Source organism: Muntiacus reevesi, chromosome 14 (assembly GCF_963930625.1).
Source record: "Muntiacus reevesi chromosome 14, mMunRee1.1, whole genome shotgun sequence".
NCBI lineage: Eukaryota > Metazoa > Chordata > Mammalia > Artiodactyla > Cervidae > Muntiacus > Muntiacus reevesi.
Window position 1 is genome coordinate 44414715 of NC_089262.1, and position 8783 is coordinate 44423497.

General features: G+C 39.6%; 1 non-coding gene across 1 annotated transcript; it reads left to right on the forward strand.

Moving 5' to 3' along the window:
* Window positions 1-6448: 6448 nt before the first annotated feature.
* Window positions 6449-6521, forward strand: TRNAR-GCG (transfer RNA arginine (anticodon GCG)). Its single transcript has one exon. It is a non-coding gene; the product is annotated as a tRNA-Arg (tRNA).
* Window positions 6522-8783: the final 2262 nt, after the last annotated feature.

Genomic DNA, 8783 nt, shown 5'->3' on the forward strand with positions numbered 1-8783 from the left:
CTATGCCTCCATTGGCTCTGACCCAGTCTGGAGAAGGCAGTGTCTGCCGTTGCTCGTAGGGGAGGGTGGGGTGGTGGGTCAGCCTAACATAATGCATCCCCCTGGAAGGGAAGTCTCTGAAGCACATGCTTGGACACAAGTCAATACCATTGACTTGCCCTACAAAATAGGAACCCCGTACTCTTTAGCACTAATAAAATATGCTACTCTTCAGCTGCAAGTTATGTATACACTTGTGGAGTTAAAAAAGAGATCAGGACTAGAGTTCATATACTTTATATTTCTTCTTCTAAGTTCTCAATTTAATGGGGGTGTATATTTTTGAACTTATTATTATGGAGGGTTTTAAACATATAAGACAATAGAAAGGATAATATTAATATAATATACCCATCCATTTATCCATCACCCAATTCCAACAGTTATTAAGTTATGGCCAGTCTTTTTTTTTTGCCATACTATGTAGTGTGTGGGATCTTAGTTCCCAACCAGGGATCAAACCCATGCCACCTACATTGGGAGTACAGATTCTTAACCACTGAGCCCCCAAGGAAGTCCCTATAACCAGTCTTGTTTCCTCTATATCCCTGTCAATATCCCCCCATCCCTAGATTATAGACTTATTTTCAAGTAAATCTATTATAGATATAAATATAATACATTTGTAGCATATAAAATATTACATATATTATATTTATAAAATACATTTTTACATGAGCCTTTTATTTTGGAAGCTTTAAATACAAAGAATTTAATTTCTTTAATTTCCCCTGTTTTTAAAATTTTACACTAGTAAGTTATATTTGCGATAATTAACAAACCAGCATTGATACATTACTAACTATAGAGTCCATACTTTATTCAGCTTTCCTCAGTTTTTCCCTAGCATCCTCTTTCTGTTTCCTGAGTCTTTCGGAGGTACATTTCACTCTGCATTTGAAAGTCTTTGAGGACTTAGGAATTTGACTCTGCATTTCATTGATTATGTGTATGTTTTTCAGGTCTAAGAAACTGCTTCACATCAAGCGTTTATTTCATCTCTTTCTCCTTCCTCTCTCCCTCTCTCTCACACCCTAGTGGGAAATGGATGTGTGGTACACAGGACCATGGTGGCTTAGAAGCACTGGCACCTTTGCTACCCTAGGAGCACTTTAGGCACACACAACTATGGAATTAATGCTGGGACAAACCACTGAACAGAGTCTAGGACAAGGGGAAGCAGAGAATTCAGAAAAAAGCAATATACCTTTAAAAATTCTATGGCTGATTCATATCAATGTATGACAAAACCCACTAAAAAAAAAAAAAATAAAAATACATTTGTGAGTTCACCACATTAACTAAGGGCTTCCCTAGTGGCTCAGATGGTAAAGAATCTGTTTGCAATGAGGGAGACCCAGGTTTGATCCCTGGGTCAGAAAGATCCCCTGGAGGAGGGCATGACTACCTTCTCCGGTATCCTTGTCTGGAGAATGGATGTGACAGAGGAGCCTGGTGGGCTACATGGAGTTGCAAAGAGTTGTACATGACTGAGCAGCTAACACATTCACATTTTTTCACACGTTAACTACATAACCTGGAACTAAAGTCACCTAGGCTGTTTGGGTCAATGTCTATGTTGGCTGTTCACGGCTGTGACTCAGAGGCCCTGTGGACAACTGGGGAGGGGCCTCAGACTGTTCACCCCTCCTTGCTACAAAGCCACCTGGGCACTAGCCATTTGTTTTCTGCTGGCGTCACAGGAAGTCAGCTCTCTTTGGAGGTGTTTGGCTTGAATCAGTGGTGTATGTGTGGTACCACGTTTCTGATGCAATCAATGCCTGTCTCCAGTCAGCCTGCTGAGCAAATCTAAGTGCTTTGGGCGGCTGGCTCAGGGCCAGAATGGCGTCACTGCCCATTAATAGAAGTTGATGGAGCTCAGAAAAGTGCTTTAGGTCTGGCAACAACCCAACTCCTCCTACTCTGTGTCTGCCTCCAGGCAAATATATAGCAAAATCAATTTAGGAAGGCTTATTTTCACCAGTTTGTGCTAATTTAAGCATTGATTTGCCTAGTTACTGTTAGATTTAAAAAAAAAATGGTTTGTGACACATCTTGTTTTTACCCAATTTATATATTCTTTTATAGGTTCTGCTTCTTTCCAAAAAGAGTTTTGAGAATTTGAGATGATTTATCACAAAGGACATTTATTATTAGCATATACACTTCCTCTGTGTTTCCTTGATGATGTTCTACTTATATAAATATAGTTGATGATGTAAAAGCTTATTTATTTATCTATCAAACATATGGAATACCATTATGGATACATTCAGAGTATATAGAGATTTACATCATATAAAAAGATAACACAAATTATAAATAGATGATAAAGAGAAAATGAAACAGAACAGAACAGAAAGCATAGCTGGGAAGTAGAAATAAACAGAAATTGACACCATGAAATCCTCCAAATGGGTCACTTATCAGTCAACAAGCCTCAGAAAAGCCATGAATAAGAGAAAACATGACCATTTGGTAAACCACAGTGGCAATATCTGAAAATAAACTGCACAACTCTTCCTGATACCCAGGTCAGAAAGGAAACACTATGTAATGAGTATCCTCAAAAATAGTCTTATTAGAGATTATTGTGGGCTGAGCTGTGTGATCCTCAAATTTATATGTTGAAGTCCTAATGTCCAAGTGTCTCAAAATGTGACTGTATTTGGAGATGGCAAAATAAAAAGATTCTTTTAAAAAGTAACTGAAATGAGATCATTAGGGTGTGCCTGATGGCTCACACAGTAAAGAATCTGCCTGCAATACAGGAGACCCAGGTTCGACCCCTGGGTTGGGAAGATCCCCTGGAAAAGAGAATGACTGCCCACTCCAGTATTTTTGACTGGAAAATTCCATGAACCGGAGCCTGGAGGGCTACAGTCCATGGGATGCAAAGAGTCTGACACGACTGAGTGACTAACACACTAATTCAGTATAACTGGTGTCATACAAAGAGGAGATTAGGACATACATAGGCTCAGAGGGAAAAACATGTGAAGGCAAGAAGTAGCCAAGGAGAGAGGCCTCTGAAGAAACAAACCATGCTGGCACTTTGATGTTAGACTTCTGCCCCCCAGAACCATGAGGAAATAAATTTCTCTTGTTTGAACTACCCAGTCCACAGTACTTTTGTTATGGCAGCCTTAGCAAAATAGTACAGAGACACGGTAGTGTGTTTCCTAAGGGATGTCTCTAATGGCGTCCCTCCTTGCAGGGTGATTGCATCACCCCATGGTACAGAGACTCCTCCTTTCCTACCTCCCACTCGAATTCATGTAACTATGGCGGCAACTTTGATGTTCTTACATGATCTTGCCATGCTGGCCACAGCTAATCAGTCTGGAGGCAGGCGTCTGATCCAAGACAGCGCTATCAGGGCCCTTTCCTGGAATTTTTCTACCAGGAACTGAGAGAACTTAACGTTAGTCAGTCCTCTCTGATGGCAGAAGCTGTAAGATGGAAGACTTGTTAGCTGTCAGTGGCCATGTTTTCTCCCAGGTAGGAGATGCCAGACAGAGAGAGGCTTAACATTATTCTACTTTCTAGTTCATTTTTTCATTCAATAATTATTTATGTCACTATGTTCTAGGTGCTTGTTCAGTTATTCCTGAAGTTCATAAGCATCTGTGCTTTCCTGACAACTTAGTTGTTGCTACACTTTGATTGATTTAATCACCAGTAAAACCCCCCTCCATTATGCCTAAGCCAGAGCAAGTGTATTTCAGTCACTTAAAGCCAAAGTAATATATTGCAATTCCACACATTCTCCTTTCCCCCAGTCACAGTGAAATGCTGGTAGCTCCTTGAACAAGTCCTGTTGTCTCAGGATTAACAAGCATCAGGCAAGAGATAGTCATGCTTCTCAACATAAAGAAAGGCAAATTTTAAATACTAACTGTGCAGATTTCCTTGTTTGGCCTGTAAAAATTCATCTTTTTCTCCCAAATATCTGAGCTGAACTGGATATTCCTCTCCTCTTTCAGATTTGAGGGGTGGTTACAGATGCTTTTACTCATAATCAGGTGGCTATGTCAAACGGTAAGAAGTACCTAAACTCTTTTATAACCTCTCCCAAAGCAGAAAAGATTGGTAGTAACAACATTCAGGGCTTCCCAGGTGGCTCAGCAGTAAAGAACCCACCTGCTAAGCAGGAGATGTGGGTTTGATCCCTGAGTTGGGAAGATCCCCTGGAGAAAGAAGTGGCAACCCACTCCAGTAATCTTGCTTGGGAAATCCCATGGACAGAGGAGCCTAGTGGGTTACAGTCCATGGGGTCGTAAAAGAGTTGGACATGACTAAACAATAACATTCAGTCATGAACTCAACATTTTATGTATTAATGGATTTTTCTCCATCTAGTAAATCATTCTCTTTTCTTTAGTCTTACTGTTAAACAGAAAGTGGGTGCATTATCTTCCATTTCGTGTGGAATTTATCTTTTAGGAAAGATGCACAAATTTTTGTGTAACTCATTTATTTTCTCATTTTGTAGATTTTTATATTTTTCCCAAGACAAAGCTGAAAAATCATTAACTCTATGATGAGACTTTCAGCCATAAATAGGAAATGGGTACTCAATCAAGTATTTCTTAAAATGTCTTCAAATAGTTTAATAAATGTTTTCTCTTCTGACAAATAACACCAAAGCCAAAGATCTAATACTTAGAAAAGAATGCTCTTTTGTTTTCATTCAGAAATGTCCATATTATCTCTATTTCTGTAGTGGAAACACAAAATCTTTAGCAACCCAAGTTTGGATACCACCATTACTTGGTAGAAAGGAACACTCTGCCAAGTAAGTCATTAGACTCAGGGGCCTCAGTTTTTCTCTTCTATAGAATGAGAATTATATATAAAATTTCTACTTTGTAGTATAATTGTGATGTCAATGATAGTAAATTACTATCACAAATGTGTGGCACATTATAGACATTCAAGAAATTGCATTATCAGAACTTCCCTGGTGGTCCAGTGGTTAAGACCCCACACTTCCAATGCAAGGATGCAGGGCAAAGATTTTATCCTTGTTCAAGGAACTAAGATCCCACATGCTGCAGTGGGGTAGCCAAAAAAAGGGAAAAGAAATTATATTATCATCCAGTTCAGTATATAATTGCTTATCTCTCATTTTCAATTGCCTTGTACCCTTAGTCTGTATTCTTTCTTTTATTATTTCCTTTTTATCATTTGATAGATATAATTTCTGGGCTTTCGGTGACATAAAACTATTGCCATAGCATTTTTTGACTTTCATAAGGAAGATCAGTGGTAAAGAATCCACCTGCAATGCAGGAGACACAGGAGACTCAGGTTCAATCCCAGGGTCGGGAAGATCCCTTGGAGAAGGAAACGGCAACCCATCCCAGTATTCTTGCTGGGACAGAGGGATGTGGCGGCCTCCATTCCCATGGACAAGAGAACGTGGTGGCCTATAGTCTAAGGAGTTGCAAAGAGCTGGACATGACTGAACACACAGCAATGGAATAGAAGGGCGTACAGGGGGAAAAGGCAGAAAAGAAATACCAATTTTACATCAAATCATTCTTTTATTCATAGAAAGTATTTATTCATAGCAAGTCAGCAGTATCAAGAGTTCATACCACTAGAACAGCATGAGGTTTTCCAACCAAATTATGCAAGTCAATGCCTTTCAGCTAAAGATCAGCAGGAACACATCTGCTGGGTTTCTTACGTTTTGCTGGGGAGCAGCCCGTGCTGCTCCAAAGGAGTTGGAGGATTTGGACATATGTTAGGTGACATGCAGAAGGCAAAGGAAACAGGGCCTGTGTGTAGATTGGAAGCTGTCAAAAAGAGGGGGAAAACTACAGTTGGGTGTCTTAATAAATCCTATCTAGTAAGAGGGAAGACTAAGGTTATAATTACTAAAGAGCAGTAGTCACTCAGATAAGCAAGAATAGGGGGATATCTGATCATTTTTTGTGATTTGAACAATGTTCATATTTATCAGTGTCCAGACATGACACAGAATGGTCTTTATGTGGCTCCATCACAGTCAACAGAAGGGCCTTGTCTGAAGCTGAGGTTCTGAGAAGTTGTTTGCATTCAACAGTAAAATACATGGCCTATCTGCCAGTACCAGGTTGCTTCCTAACAACCATGAAATGTCGCTGTGTGTGTCAGGCCAGCTTCCATATGTCAGGCTGCTTTTCTCATTCTTGGGTGTTAATATGCTGTATAATAGAATTTAGGTGTGGATAACAGGCACTGCTCCATTTTAAAAGAATAGAATTTAATACAGGGAATTAATTGGGTGCTTACAAAATTGTTGGATGAACTGAAATAATAGTTCTGGGCTTAGGATCCAGGAGCAATTTCAAGAATCACCCCCACTGAATTGGTCCTTCAGGGGAGCTGCTAACCACTTAATTCCCCAACTTCCTGGTTGTCCCTGATAGCTCAGTTGGTAAAGAATCTGCCTGCGATGCAGGAGACCCTGGTTCGATTCCTGGGTCAGGAAGATCTGCTGGAGAAGGGATAGGCTACACACTCCAGTATTCTGGCCTGGAGAATTCCATGGACTGTATAGTCCATGGGGTCGCAAAGAGTCAGACACGACAGAGCGATTTTCACTTCATTTCACTTCGCTTTCGGGTTGTAGCAATTGCCACTGAACTTGTTCAGTCTAAGAATTATGTGCTCTTCAGAGATCAGGACACATTGCTGCAACTCTCAGCTTTGAAAAAACATCATATCTGCTAGGTGAATTCTAACTCATCTGAACCCTGCCTCTTGTCTCTAACCTTGCTGGAGACCAGAGCATGGGTACTTCTGCTACCTTAACCATGGGACAATGCAACTCTTCTGCAGCAACCTTTACTGACAGAAGCAACACAAATTGCAAACAGTCCATTCTCATTATCACGTCCAATTTCCAGATTTCAAGTCAGCAATCTGATTGCTTGAATCAAATCATATCCAGAACTCTAGCTGCAAGGGAATTTGGGTTATTGTTTGAGTTTTCTAGTCTCGTAAGAGGAAGGCATATTGGAAGGAGGCTGGAATGGAGGTTGGTTTCCAGGTCAGATTATTCATCATAAACCCTCACAATAAAGAGGCCTGGATCTAACCCTAATTCAGTCACTTATTTGCTATGTGAAATTAGAAAAGCATCATTGCCTTTCTGGGTCTCAGTCTTCATGATCAAGTTAATGTGGTTGATGACCAAGTTAATGTGGTTGATATCCAAGGGTCTTTCTGATTTTAGAATTCTGTGACTCTATTATAAATTATTATATATCATCAATATTAAAATATTTTCTTAAATATATCATTTGAAAAGCATTTTCTATGCTTTTTTCCCATAGATTTTTCCCTCACTATTATTTGTAGCAAAATAGGAAGTTCACCAAGATGATTCGTGGGCCCAAATGATTTTTACCTTCCAGTATTCTTACCCTCCCATATTGATTAGAACTGGCCCATGGAACAGGATATTGTGGAAATAACACTGTGGGACCTAGGGTTAGGTCATAAAAAAACTGCAGCTTCAACCTTTACTCCCTCTTGGATGACTTACTCTGGGTGAAGCTAGCTATCATGTCATGAGGACACTTAGCCAGAACTGTGAGGAGATCAGGTGATGAGGACTGAGGCCTCCTGACTACAGCCAGCATTGATTTGCCAGCCATCCCTAGGAGTAGCCACTGCTAGAAAGTGAATGTCCCAGCATCGGTCAAGCCTTCAGATCACTGTCACCCTGGCCAACATCTTGACAGAAACCTCATGCAAAACTTTTGTTTTTAATTAAGTAATTTTATTTTTGGCTGTGTTTGGTCTTCATTGCTGCCTGCAAGCCTTCTCTAGTTGTGGTGAGTGGAGACTACTCCCTAGTTGTGATGTGCAGGCTTCTCGCTGTGGTGGTTTCTCTTGTTGTGGAGTACAATCTCCACATACCAGCTTCAGTAGTTGTGGTGCATGGACTTAGCTGCCCCACAGCATGGGGAATCTTCCCAGACCGGGGATTGAACCTGAATCCCTGCATTGGCAGGTGGATTCTTAACCACTGGCCCACCAGGGAAGTCCTCATATAAAACTTTGAGCCAAAACCATCTGTCTAAACCACTCTCAAATGCCTAACCCACAGAAACTGTGTGAGATATTAAATATTTAATGCCCTTAAGCCACTAAGTTCTGGAGTAAAGTGTTAAATAGCAACAGAAAACTAATATATTCCCTAATTAGTATGCAAAATAGCATAAGAATTACTGAATTTGTTTCTTAATCTCCAACATCAAATTTCATTTGCTTATCCATTTTTTTATATAAAGCTGCTAGTCTTTGAGGTTATATCTCTAGGACTTTGAAGCCATTAAGTGTGTAAATCATAATTAAAACTAAATAATCTTTTTCTGAAATTTTATAAAATGCAGTAATGGGTAGACAGGAAAAGAGCTTATTGTTTATACACTAAATAGCAAATATTTTCTTGGGCAAAGTGCCAGGTACTAGAAACTTATCACAGGGTTAGTACATTTTTTGAAAATAAAGCTAGTAGAACACAATAAATAGTTAAATGACTCTTTCACAGCCATCCCAATCAACTCTTCAAAATGACTTTTAATTAGTGAAAGAAGTATGCTGTGTCTATTGGTTAACAAGTATTTCAGTATGATAATAAAAGTCGCCTGTAGCTGAATTATCTTTTGTTTCAATCTAAAAGGTAAATAAGTTAATTTCTTGTTTTTTATGATGGCTTGAAGTTTCATTGAACAAAGAATGTT